This window comes from Grampus griseus (assembly GCF_964374135.1).
Source record: "Grampus griseus genome assembly, chromosome: 10".
Lineage (NCBI taxonomy): Eukaryota > Metazoa > Chordata > Mammalia > Artiodactyla > Delphinidae > Grampus > Grampus griseus.
This window is the reverse complement of record NC_139004.1, coordinates 19,604,180-19,618,505: the sequence shown is the minus strand read 5'-3', so window position 1 is coordinate 19,618,505 and position 14,326 is coordinate 19,604,180. Positions and strand designations below refer to the sequence as shown.

General features: G+C 39.3%; 1 pseudogene across 1 annotated transcript in view; it reads left to right on the top strand.

The window, feature by feature from the left end:
- The first annotated feature begins 1,429 nt into the window (after positions 1 to 1,429).
- LOC309829097 overlaps positions 1,430 to 14,326 on the top strand; it is a 22,765-nt pseudogene continuing 9,868 nt past the window's right edge. The window contains exons 1-2 of the transcript in view: positions 1,430 to 1,980; positions 3,460 to 3,515. The product of the transcript in view is annotated as an uncharacterized misc_RNA (transcript). The remainder of the gene's footprint in view (positions 1,981 to 3,459; positions 3,516 to 14,326) is intronic.

The following is a 14,326-nucleotide window of genomic DNA, read 5'->3' as shown; positions in this document are numbered from 1 at the left end:
TTAAAAATAAAAAGTCCTTATCTTGGGCTTCCCCGGTGGCGCAGTGGTTGAGAGTCCGCCTGCCAATGCAGGGGTCGCGGGTTCGTGCCCCGGTCCAGGAAGATCCCACATGCCGCAGAGTGGCTGGGCCGGTGAGCCATGGCTGCTGAGCCTGCGCGTCTGGAGCCTGTGCTCCGCAACGGGAGAGGCCACAGCAGTGAGAGGCCTAGCGTACTGCAAAAAAAAAAAAAAAAAAAAAGGCCTTATCTTTAGAGATATCCTCAAAACACTTATACGTGAGATGATATGATATCTATCTAGATTTTTTTAAATTTTTATTTATTTATTTTTATTGGAGTATAATTGCTCCAGAATATTGTGTTAGTTTCTGCTGTATAGTGAAGTGGATCAGCTATACGTATACCTATATCCCCTCCCTCTTGGACCTCCCTCCCACCTCCCCACCCCCCTCCCCCCACAGATATCTAGATTTACTTTAAACTACTCCAGATAAATAAAAAATAGAGTGTGAGGAATACATGGACCAAGACTGGGAAAATGTTGATAACTGTTGAAAGTAGGTGGTGTTTCATTATATCCACTTTTTTCCATTCTATACCCATTTATTATCCCCACTCCTATTTGTATGAAAATGTTCAAAGTAAGAAGTAAACAAATGGGAATTCCCTGGTGGTCCAGTGGTTAGGACTCTGCACTTTCACTGCTGGGGGCTGGGGTTCGATCCCTGGTCTGGGAACTAAAATGCAAGCTGTGTGGTGAGGCAAAAAAAAAAAAAAAGTAAACAAACAAGAAAAGTCCATAGCAATAACAAAAGGTAACTAAGAAATTCAAATAGGGGAAAGAATGGCCAGCACAGTCCCCAGGAGAGGCTCTCTAGCCTGCCTCAGCCCCTGGCTCTCAGCATCCGCCGGACCAGCCCTGCTCAGCCCAGGCGAGATAAAGGCAATCCTCATTTTCAGCACCCATGGTGCTGGGCTGCACCCTGCAGGCCTACAAGCCCTGTACTTGCCCATCCTTGAGAAGGAGCCGAGAGTCAGCGACAGAGATATCAGTGGTTAATGGGTAGGGGGATCTCACACGGTGCTGGAACGACACCCCAACTGTGTGTGGCGGACGATGGGCAGGACGTGGCAGTAGTCTTCGTTCCCGGGGGAAGAGAGAGGTTACCAGTTACAGGGGGAATTGACTTAGGGTTGGCTTACCAGTTACCGGGGAAATAGCAGAGGGACATACCTCTCATTGCCCCTTTGATAAACTAACAAGGTGTAGATGTTCTGATCTAAGATAAGAACAGTGACTAGCTGGCGCCGGTGCAAGTATGTAGGAAGGTCAGTCATGTGAGTAGGGTGTAGGTGAAGCAGGCGCCGGTGGAGCAGGTAATGTACAGAGAGGGAGAGAGCAGCCAGCTTGAGTGGCCTAATCATACACATGGGAACTTTCCAAGTTCTACCAGCCCTATGGTAAAGATACGCAACAGCAAATCATCAGGAGGCTTTCCATTTGGTACCTAAGAGAGATGAAAATGTAATTTCCTAGAAGGAGGATTATTAATTGTAGGATCTAATGACAAACTGACATGTAGACATTATATAACATTATATTTTGTCTTCCATGTGGATTCTTCAGAGAGTGAACTTGGCATTTTAGATCTAATTCAAGTATTTTGGAACATTAGATAAGTGTTCTTCAAAGTGTCTGTGAACTGGTTTTAATTTTCCATGTAGACAGGAATAGAAATGGTGATGGGAGTAATGATACTAGAGACCAATATGAATGAGATTATTACATAAATTGATGCACAAAATAAGCTGAAGATCTCTGAGACTCGCATAGCAGGAGCTCCAAGCTGTACTGTATGTATCAGATGTAAAAAAAAAAAGAATCTTCCTGTGATCCAAGAAATGTCAATGGTGGTGATATAAGTATAAATGTGCCAAACCTGCCTTCTTTCAGATAAAAAATTTAAAAGGTTACTCCCAGGTAAAATCCAGAGGGAAAAGTCATCTAAGTTTACCATTCACTTGTTCACCCAAAATAGGGGAGAGTCTTAGCTTTTGCTCTTGGATTGAAGCCAAGGTACTATATACAAGTTGTACAAAATTAGTATGTGGAGTTCAATGTTGCTTTCCTTGCTCGGTGATTTTAAAGAAATTGAGTAGTTCCTGTATGATTTTTTTTTTTCCTTTTCTAAACTGCATTTCTATGCCCACCAAGGGCATGTTCTAGGATTGGCTACTGTAGTATTCAATATTTCAAAAAGTGTTTGAAACATTTCTTTAACTATCAAAACCCAAAACCTTGGCGTTTGAATGGGTATCAAGTGCAGCATTCCTTAATTCTTTCTGCTATTTGTCACAATTGTTATTTAAAGAACCAAATATGTATTGCATGAAGACATTGTACCCTTTTTCCCTTAGTTAAAATAAATGCTAAGGTACCTGGAAAAATAATTCAAGTGAACAATTCAGTAAGTCCATATCTCAGTATGATCTGCATTCCATTAGGTATGACTATGAACATTTAATCAAAACTTTGCAGTTGTAATTTTATGTTCACATTGTATTTGAATACCTCCCAATATTTTTGAAAGAAATCTTTCAAACACACGTATATGGCCTGTCCACAGATTTCTCACGCTCTTTTTATTTTGAAAAATTTCAACTATACATGAAAATGGAAAGACTAGTACTGTGAAAGCCTGTATACCCTCTACCCAGATTTAACAGCCATGTTTTTGATCTCTCTGCATATAGCTTTTTTTAACTGAACAATTTGCAATTCTTCGTGACACTTTTGCTCCTTCTATTTCTTCCCTTTCCTCCTGAGCTTTTCATTGTCCCTGCTCAGAACCCTTCACCAATTCCGCTTGCCGCTTGCCCCTTGAACCAGGCATTCTAAATGACTCCAGCTCCATCCTTTGTCTTCAATTAAGCACTAAAACATTTTGTCGCTTATTAAAGGAATATCAGGCATCAGTAAGAGGATGGAGAAAATCTGCTTTGTGTGGGATAACTCAAGAGAATGTTCTGGCCTTTGGGTGTTGACTGAAAAACCATACCCCGAAGCTATTCAGAGGAAGGAATGTAGGTAAAAAGCAAAAATGATTTTGCATGTTAGAGGCTTAAGGAAAAGATTTGATGGCAAATAAGGCAGAATATCATCTTTCTCAATTATAAAGTTGTGGGATGTCATCTATCCATGGTAAAGACCCATCTCCCCCATCTCCACACATAAAGTGGACAATTGCAACCCCCACTAACACAGTATACATGGTAACCCCAAATACACACAGTGCACCTTGATCTCAGGTCTTAGTGCTTCACAGGGTTAATCGATCTGTTTCGCTTGAAAGGACTGCATCTAATCCTTTAAGTATTAGGGAACGGATTGCTAATCCATAAACAAAAGAGAAAAGCAAGTCCCTGTGCTACCTGAATGATAGGTAAATCTTCCATTCAGGTGTTCATTGCTATTAAGGAGACAACACCTCTGCTGAGAATTAAGCCTAAACTGAGGTAAAGTGGACCTTGAGATTAGGAGAGAAAAAGAACCAGTACACAGTGCTGATGTCTCAGGTAAAGAACAAGGAAGGAGGCAAGCTGAGTCCTTTAGTAAGGTGTGTGTGTGTGTTTAAATAGAATAAGAAAACTGGATGTTTAAATCAACAAAATGCAGAAGATAAATTAGTGTGTAAGATGGGCATTAATAAGCATATATTTTACTATTGGAAAAAAAAGTTTTAAAAAAAGGAACTAGTTTAAAGCAAGATAGTTTCCTTTTTAGTTTTCTTTTATTTACCAAATATGGTAAAACTGTAGCAGCTACAGATTTAACAGAAGTAAAACAGATGATGTTATTAGGAAGTCACAAATGCACTGGCTTTAGACTTCGTTGGCTTTTAAAAATAAAACAGGGACTTCCCTGGTGGTGCAGTGGTTGAGAGTCCACCTGCCAATGCAGGGGACACAGGTTCGAGCCCTGGTCTGGGAGTATCCCGCATGCTGCGGAGCAACTGGGCCCGTGCACCACAACTACTGAGCCTACGCTCTAGAGCCCGCGAGCCACAACTGCTGGGCCCATGTGCCACAGCTACTGGGGCCTACACACCTGGAGCCCGTGCTCCGCAACAAGAGAAGACATGACAATGAGAAGCCCGCGCACCGCAACGAGGGGTAGACCCCGCTCGCCGCAACTAGGGAAAGCCCGAGCGCAGCAGCGAGGACCCAACACAGCCAAAAATAAAATTAATTAGTTAATTAAAAATAAAATAAAACAGTTGCCCTTTTTATTTTCCATTCCATATTACATATTAAATACTCTCAAATATCTAAAGGACCCCAATCAGAATTTTTTAATAAAATAATCTTGACGTGACTTCTTTCTTATGAATTTACTAAAATACTTGAGAGGAGAAAGAATAGTTAAAAAGACATATCCTATGATTGTAATCTACTTTTAATCTAACTAGAGACTAAATTAATTACTAATTTTTATACCTGCTTTATTATAAAATGGTAGCCCAGTTGTAAACAACTTACTCTGATTTTATGTCAAAAGACTAGCACAAGTGAAAACAGAGTCTAGAGTTTAGTTAATAGTAGTGTATTATACCAATGTTGGTTTCTTATTTTGGCAGCTGCAATACAGTAACATAAAATGTTAACATTGGTGGAAACTGGCTGAGAGTAATATGGGAACTCCCTGTAAATAAAAGAGTAAAAAGAGTCTTTGTGACTCTTCTGTAAATATAAAATTATTCTAAAAGAAAAAGGTTATGATTTTCTAAAAAGCCTAGCTCATGATGATATTTATAACAATGGGTGTAAGGATATAAGGATAACGGCTTGCTCAATATTATCCAGATGATTACTGTAATCATGAAAATTATACATGAAAAGCTTGTTAATTAATATTTTGGACTTTTCTAAGTAAAATCTATGTTTAAAAATTCAGCTCAGACTATCAGTTCTAAACAAGTAACCAACCTATAAAGCACAATCAGACTACAAACAGTTCTCTAATTTGGGGGATATTAGAATACCCAGAAATAGTCTTCCTTGAGACCAAAATAAGTTGGATGAGACCATCTGAACAAAAGAAAGTTATTGTCTGCCAGTTTCTCCTGCATTTCTGGTTAATTTGGAAGGAAAAATAAAGAACTGCAAGGAATCAGATGTCCATATATATCTTCTTTTTCCATTTTTTTCTGATATTCAGATATTTCTGAAATCAGGGCAGTTGGTAAGATCTAAAAACCCAGGAGACAGAGCTCTTTTAATAAGTAATTTTGTAGAGCTCATTAAAGATATCACATGCCTTCTTATTAAATTAACTAACTAACCCAAAGAACTTGTGTCCAGTCCCGCCACAGTTCTTGGCATTTAGTCTTAGAGACCAGGCAGCTGGCAGACAGTAGCCCATGGGCCACATCTGGCCTGTTGTTCTTATTTTTAAAGCCCATGAATTAAGACTGGTTTTTACACTTTTATTTTTTTATTTTATTTGCGGTACGCGGGCCTCTCACCAATATGGCCTCTCCCGCCCTAGAGCACAGGCTCCGGACGCGCAGGCTCAGCGGCCATGGCTCACGGGCCCAGCCGCTCCGCGGCATGTGGGATCTTCTCGGACCGGGGCACGAACCCGTGTCCCCTGCATCGGCAGGTGGACTCTCAACCACTGCGCCACCAGGGAAGCCCTGGTTTTTACACTTTTAAATAATTGAAGAAAAAAAGACCAAAAGGAGAATATTTCATGACACATGAAATGAAATACAACTTTTAGCATCTGTAAATAAAGTTTTATTAGAACACACCAGTACCTCTATGGCTGCTTTTCTGTTACAAAGGCAGAGCTGAATAGTTGTGACAGAGATGATAAAATCTAGCATATATACTGGCCCTTTAGAAAAAAAGTTTGTCAATTCTGTTATAGACAACTTCCCCCATACACACACACCTCCCTCTTGGTTTTCAGAGCAGTGTTCTCATTTGACTTTCCAGCTAACTGCCACTCTGGAATGTAAGCAGCCATACGACAGGCTTGGTCTGGTGAGGACAGGACAAGGAGTGTGGTTAGCTAGGAGGGGCCTGGCAGACACTAATACAAAGGTAAGATGTCAAGTACTGGAAGAGCTAATATATGGCTGAAGACGCTGGGCAGGTCCTGGTGATCTGATAGAAAGGTCCCATTTTAGGAAGTCAGCCGAGGAATGAGGAGACAGGAATAGGAGACATGATATGAGTGGTCTAGGAAGAGCCTAGAAGGTCAGAGTTTGCAAGAGCTGCATGAACAAGCAGGGTGAAACCAAACCCACATTCTAATCTTGAGACAAAGGTCACTGCCCCATTTTACCCTGCTATCTGGGGTTGGATGGCATTAGGTCCAAAACTACTAATGACATTCAGAAGAAAATCAAGGACGTGAGGGGAACCCTACCTTCTCATAGATTCAACTCCTGTGATGGGTGCTGAAGAAAAACCGCTTATCTCTCGACCACTAGACTTTCCTTGATACTGGTCTTCCTCCACTTACAATGGTGTTACGTCTTGATGAACCCATCGTAAGCTGAACATATCATAAGTCAAAACTGCATTTAATACACCCAACTTACGGAACCTCATAGCTTAGCCTGGCCCACCTTAAACGTGCTCAGACACTTACATTAGCCTACAGTTGGGCAAAATCATCTAACACAAAGCCTAGTTCATAATAAAGTGTTGGATATCTCATGTTATTTATTGAATACTGTACTGAAAGTGAAAAACAGAATTGTTTACCCTCGTGCTTGAGTGGCTGACTGGGAGCGGTGGCTCGCCGGCCGCTGCCCAGCATCACAAGAAAGTATCATACTGTTTATCACTTGCCCAGGAAAAGATCAAAATTCAAAATTTGAAAGACGGCTTCCACTGAATGCATATCACTTTCACACCATTGTGAAGTTGAAAAATAAGTCAAAACATCATAAGTCAAACCATCGTAAGTTGGAGATGATCTGTATACAGTTCCACAAAGTATTGATTACAAGATATCTTTACTTTTATATCTTTACCTTGGGGCAGAAGCTTGTCCTTCTTTCATGACTAGGCCATATATCTAGTTCCATTATCAAAGTGAAAAGCTATCTTACCCATCTCCCAAGCAAGCTAATCTCCCTCATATGTCACTAGAAGTCCCCAGTGCTTACATTCATCCCAGTTCCCATCAGACTATACAGGAAGTATATACTGTAATGAACAATAGTTGGGCGATGAAAAGTGACAAAAAGAGGGAAGTCATTAAGTTGTGCTGATTCAATCATTTAATAGCCAGGAATAAAAATAGATAATTTTTTTGATTTGAAAAATCAAGTGTAGTGGAATAAGTATGTTTTAAAATGTAAAGATAAATACTAAAAAGAGCAGAAAGAAGGAAGAAGTGGTAATAATTTCATCAGTGCTGATAGTATGGGGTCAATTGGTCCTGTCTAAGGAGTAGAGGATTAAATGTAGTACATAAATTTACATTTATAAAGAACCATTACGTTAGGAGTTTGGGATTAACATATATACACTACTATATATAAAGTAGTTAACCAACAAGGACCTACTGTATAGAACAGGGAACTATACTCAATATTTTCTAATAACCTATAAGGAAAAAGAATCTGAAAAAAATATATATATATATGTATGTATCTATATATATATATGTCTGAATCACTTTGCTGTGCACCTGAAACTAATACAACATTGTAAATCAGCTATACTTCAATAAAAAAATAATTTTTTAAAAACAAAGGTAACTGCTGGGGTAAAAATGCAAATATGTATTTCCTTATAACCCACACCCATACCCACAGAAGAAAATACAGTCTAGTATTGAAAGATTTAAACAGTAACAAAACAAAACACCACAAACAAACAAAAAACAACCAATCCAGAAAACGTTCTACAAAATGTGATGCAGAGTGAAGACCAAACGTATATGCATATGAGCTTCATTAACTCTGACAGGCACTGTTGCCTACCCAACAGCCATTGCCCTGCCTTTTGCCTGTTTTTTTGCACCCTACTTTTGTTTGGAGCATGTACCCAGCCCTATGGGATGAGTCACTGTTGGCTAAGCTGGGCATGGGTATTCTGTGTCCTTTTGTCAGCATCCCTTACATCTAAGAGTAGCCAGGAGTTGACTGAAGGAAAATGTACAACCTAAAAGTTTCAAGTTATGTTTTAATCGGGGACCTTACTGAAGACTGTATAGCCCAGGAGACAGCCTCTCAGATAGCTCTGAGGAACTGTTCCAAAGAGGGAAGGGAGGAGCCAGGGTATACAGGACTTTTTGTTGGGAAACAAAAACACCCCCTCGCCCAGAAAAAAAAAAACCCATGTCGTCAAACATCAAAAGATTACTGCTAATCACAAAAAAACATCTCAAGTTAATGATTTTAGTGCCTGTCTGTGTATGGGAAGGTGTAAGAGTCTGGACTCATTGAAATTATTCCTTAGATGTGTATCTTAACTATCTAGGGCCAGTATCCTGTTTTTCTCCATCCTGAATTCTCCTCAGGGTGCACCACTGGGGTGACTGCAGTGGCTGATGGCTTGATTACAGGCAACATTCGTTGTTTACTGGAATGGCAGGCAATTTCTTTTTTTTTTTTTTTTTATACACTGGTATATGACCCATTTTTATGGCCAATGAGACTTGAGGGGACATCTACTGCAGGGCACCGGAAAATATAGTTTTTTTCCCCTGATAAGAGTAGCCCCAGGAGGATAGAACCTTTTACCCTGACTACCCTTTGTTTTCTGCCTTTGAATGTGCCTGTGATGTTAGGAGCTGTGGGAGCCATCTTGTGTTCAGGAATCAACAAGGATAAGGGCTGGCAGAGCAGAGGGCAGGAGCCTGAGATCTGATGACTTTGCTGAATGAAGGCCAGCTACCGAGTTGCAGAGTGAGTCATATCTTTCCTTGCAACTTTCATTTCTGTCTTCAGGCCTATAGTACAAGGAGGTCATGATTAATCTTGCTTAGCAAAATATTCCCCTCCAAAGCTTTTAACCATTTGCCTTTGCAGACGTTTAGGTATTTCACTTGCAGCAGAGAAGAGTTGACTTTGTACTAAAAATCTTCCTAGCAGAGACTCTTCCCAGCTTCAGATTACATAAGTGACCTTTAGCTTGTGGCATAGAATTCCAGATCACTGGAAATGGCAATGCAATAACGGAAAATGATTCAGAAGGAGCTTCTTGAGGTCACACACTTGGGTTACATAAACTGCTTCAAACAGCCTTTAATTCTTTATTCTTATACATGCTTAAGCTCCTATTAGTTATTGGGTATTACTACTGCTTGGTATCTTTTACTGATTTCAACAATGACCTCTTTTTAGCTAAATCCATTATTCTTCTCTGGTTCTTCATTTTCTTGATGTCTCTATTGCATTTTTAGAAAACAATTACTCCTACCCTCAAATGCTCTCTTCCTTGACTTCCGTCCTATTTGCTAGCAGTTTCTTCTCTTCTTATTGCCTTTGATTCCTCACGCCACCCCTTCACGGGATATTCCCTTTCCCCAGTCCTTTGCTCCCTACTTCTTTATTCTTTCACTCAAGGCCACATCATCTTCCCTACAGCCATTACCTCTGTGCTAACAAAGGCCTGTGCTACTTTCTCACTTAAATTGTAGCCCCCCCACTGCTTCTGGCTATTTCCTCTTGGATATTGCACTGGTACTGCAATTTGAACGTATCTCCCTTCTCAGACTGGCTCCTTTTTCCATTTTCCTGCCTGTGGTCATGGCACGGTCATTTTCTTAGTCGCTGCTGTTGTTTGGTAGATACGGAAGAAATTTAAGTTGGCTCAAACAGCAGAAATTTATTTTCTTACAGCTCTGGAGGCTAGGAGTCCACAATTAAGGCGTTGACAAGTTTAGGCCTCTCTCCTTGGCTTGTGGATGGCTGCCTTCTTGCTGTGTCTTCATATGGTCTTTTCTGTATCCACACACATCCCTCGTGTCTCTCCCTCTCTTTTTTTTGTCTCTCCCTCTTTTTGTAAGGACACCAGTCATATTGGATTAGCGCTCACCCTAATGACCTCGTTTAACCTTAATTACGTCTTTAGAGGATTTATCTCCTGATGCAGTCACACTCTGAGGTGTGCTGGGAATTCGGTGGGGAGGGGCATAATTTCATCCATTATAGTCACCCAGGCCATAAAACTTTGTTCTCCTCTTTACTTATCTCCATTATCTTCTATCCAGACATTTAGTCTTCTAGACTTTTCCTATTGTGTCTAAATCTGTTTCTTTACCACCATTCCCAGTGCCATTCTCAGACCTTAATCGATTCTAAATTTCCTTGCCTAGTCTTTATAAGGCCCTCTATAATGACTCACCTAATCTTTTCTTTTGGTATTTTTGTCAAAGCCATTCATGTTTGTAAGAAATACAAATGCTAATCATCAAAAGGAACAGTCCTCTGCCCTAATCCCAGGCCCATCGCCCAGATGTAGCCTCCATGTAGAGCCGAATACTGTGCCAGGAGCACATTTTTTCCTTAAGATCCACTGTTCTTAGAGACTAGAAGCAAGATAGTTTGTGACACATATGAGTTCCAAAAACTAGAATAGATTTTTACTGAATAGTGGTATAACTGATGGTATATGTTTCTTAAAGGTCCAAATGTAATTTTAAAAATGGAAAAGGAAAAAAAAGACCCACTGTTAACAATCCCTGGGCCATCCAAAATAAACTGCTCTTAACAACCATACAAATACATCCTCTTTTCTGTCACTCCACCAGTTGCTCAAAAATCTTGCCACATTTAGTTCATTTCATATTTGGACATTTTCTAATTATCTTTAGAGCTTCTAATTATTATTTTTTTCCTTATTGAAAGGTATGTTAGTTTCCTAGGGCTGCCATAACAAATTACCACAAACTAGATGGCTTAAAACAATATACATTTATTCTCTCATAGTTCTGGAAGCCTGAAGTCAAGGTGTTGGGAAGGGGATGCTCTCTCGGGGCTCTAGGGAAGAAGCCTTTCTTGCTTCTTTCTAGCTTCTGTGGAACCAGCAATCTTTGACATTCCTTGACTTGTAGTTTCATTATTCAGTTTCTGCCTCCGTCTTCACATGGCCTTCTTCCTTGTGATTCTGTGTATGTCTCCTCTTCTTGTAAGGACACCAGTCATTGGATTTAGGGACCACCCTAAATCCAGGATGTTTTCATCTTGAGATCCTTAACTAATTACATCTGCAAAATCCCTATGTCCAAATAAGGTCACTTTTTTTTTTTAAGGGTGTTGTTTTTCACTTTGTTTCACGAAAAGAAATATTTACCAGGTTACCAAGAAAATGCATAAGGCAACAATAAGTACCAGAAAAAAAAAGACAGAATGTGCATTTGAGTTCAGCTAAATCATAGTATCTAGCATGTTGACTGGTACAACTTCCAGATTTGCAATGTATTCTTGATTGAGGATCCAGATTCCAGTCTTCTTTTTCTCTATTAACTCTCATTTTTTAGGGTTAGATCTGTATTCCCTTAAAGGTTTTCTTCTCTTTCCACAAAGAGACAAAAATTCAGGTCAAAAACTGTAGTCACATCCCGGGCTTGAGAAAATAATTGGTAGTTAAATAATGAAAGCGGTTATTCCTCCCCTACACATTCCCAAAAGAGAACATGAAGGCTGGATAATTATAATTGGCTTTTTGACCATCAACCCCCAACAGGATTTTTCCATCCTACCATTGAAGTGTTGGGTTCTCAACACTGTCCAAGAATCTGGAGTGAATGTTCTTGTCTTCTGCTGAACTTAAAGCTTCTGTTTGGAGTAACATAAACCAAGACAAGTTTCCCTTTCATGCAACAGCCCTTCATGTGTTTGAAGATGGCTACTCTGCTGCCGCTGAGCCATCCTCCCATCAACGAAGAAATGCCCCAGTTCTTTCAATCATTCTTCAAATAACTTGACTTCTAGTACTCTACCCAGCTTATCTGTGCCTTCTAGACAGTGCAATTCTTCAGTATGCCTGAGTGTGTACCTAAAACTAAACACAATACCCCCAAGGTGACATCCTATCCTGCCCAGAGAGATGTGGTTACTTCCCATCAGCCATGCAGTGTTTCCTTTAATGCAAACTAAGCTTGGGGACTATTTTAAAGTATCTGCGTCCACTGTTGTACCAAGCGTGTGATGAACTAAAGTCTTTATCTTTTATTTTAAGACTTAATACCATTCTGAGTCTTTAATTGCACTTATGCAGTTGATTTTTAAAAAAACCTAAATATGAGATTTTACATTTATTCCTATTAAATATATCTTGAAGCTTCCAGCCCACAGAGGCCATATTGATACTCTCATGAGCTCTGAGGGCCAGAAGGTCACATTTTGAGGTTCCATGTGGACATGAAGTTTCAGGGGACACTATTCAACCCACTATAAGGGAAAAATATGACTTGCTCAGTATATCATTAATGTTTTTCCCACCCTAACTACTTTGAAGAAAGAGGGAATTATGGTCCAAAATGAACCCAGGAGCTCAAACAATGTCATCACTGCCTTGTTTCTCTCCAACACTATGGCTTTGTTTTCCTCTATGTTGGCTTCATTCCCAAGCAAGCTTACCTCATGTGCCAGCAAAGATAGGTTCTAGCATCTCTCTAGGCTCATCCTCTTCATAGATTATGATCCAAGAAAAAATACAAATGACTTTGCCGATAGTTCCAGCAAAATACCTAAGGAAGTCTCAGATAGACCTTGTTTGGCTCATCTCTGAACCAATCACTGTGGTCAGGGGAATGAACAAATCTTGCTCAGCCTAACCTGGGTCACATGCCCACCCTAGTATGAGAGGTGAAATGACCGTACCTAAACCACAGGGAATAAGAATGGGGAAGGATGCTGCCTTAAGAGATCCTTGGTAGATGAAAATCACATTATTCCTTGCAAAGCTGAAAATAGCTTTATCAATAGCTTGATTGATACTTTAACTGTACATAAAATTCTAGGTTTATGATAATTTTCTTCCAAAATGTCTAAAGGAATATTTCATTGTTTTCTTTTTCCCCAGAATTTATTATGAAAAAGTTCAAAAGTACAGAAAAATTGAAAGCATTTTATGTGAACACCCATATGTCTATCACCTAGATTCTATGATTGTTACATTTACATTATCAAATATCTATCCATTATCATCCTTCTATTCATCTATTGATCCATCTTATTTCTTAGGCATTTCAAGATCAGTTTCCGACATTACTACACTTTACTCCCAAACACTTTGGCATGCATATCATTACCTAGAGTTCAATATTTGTTTATAACTTTTTAATTTGAGTTAAAATTTGTATACAACAAAAGGCAAAAATGTTACGGGTACCATTCAATGAGTTTTGACACTGCAACCCAAATCCATATCAAGATACAGAACGTGATGTTCCTTCATGTCCCTTTCCAGTAAACCCCTGTACCTGCCCCTCGCAGAGACAACCGTTATTCTGGGTTTTTTTTCAATCATAGGTTAATTATGCCTGTTTTAGGACTTCATGTAGATGGATTCATACAGTGTTCATTCTTTGTAAGAATTATTTTATTCTACCTAATGTTTTTATTTATTTATTTTTACATAATGTTTTTGACGTTCATCTATATCATAGTCTGTATCTATTCCACTGTATGAATGAATATACCACAGTTTATCCATTCCCCTATCGATAGACACATGGGGGCTGTTTCCAATTTTCAGCTATTATAAATAAAGCTGTTAGACACATTCTTGTACACATGTTTTTGTGGGCATAGTTTTCAACTTTCTTGGACAGACACTTAGGAGTGGGATTGTTGAGTCATAGAATAGCTGTAGGTTTCATTTTATAAGGACCTGCCAGATCTTTATGCAAAGGAGTCGTACCGTTTTATAGTCTTCCAACAATATATGAGAGTTCTAGTTGCTCCACAATCCTTGCCAACATTTGTTGTTGTCAGTCTTTTCAATTTCAGCCATATTGACGAATATGTTGTGATGTTTCATTTTGATTTTAGTATTCATTTTCTAATGTCTAATGATTTTGAGCACTTTTTCATGTGCAATTCATGTATTTTCTTTTAGATAGTGTCTAAGCAAATCTTTGAACTTGCATATTTACTAAGCCCGTGTGCCACAACTACTGAGCCTGTGTGCCACAACTACTCCCATATGAATATCCAGTAGTTTTAGCAATGTTTAAAAAAAGATTCTGTTGTTTTTCTGACGTCTGATAATTGCATATAGCCTGTTGCCAGTCTGATTTTTTTTTCCTTTGAAGTTGACCTATTTTCTCTCATCTCTGAGTGCTTTCTGGA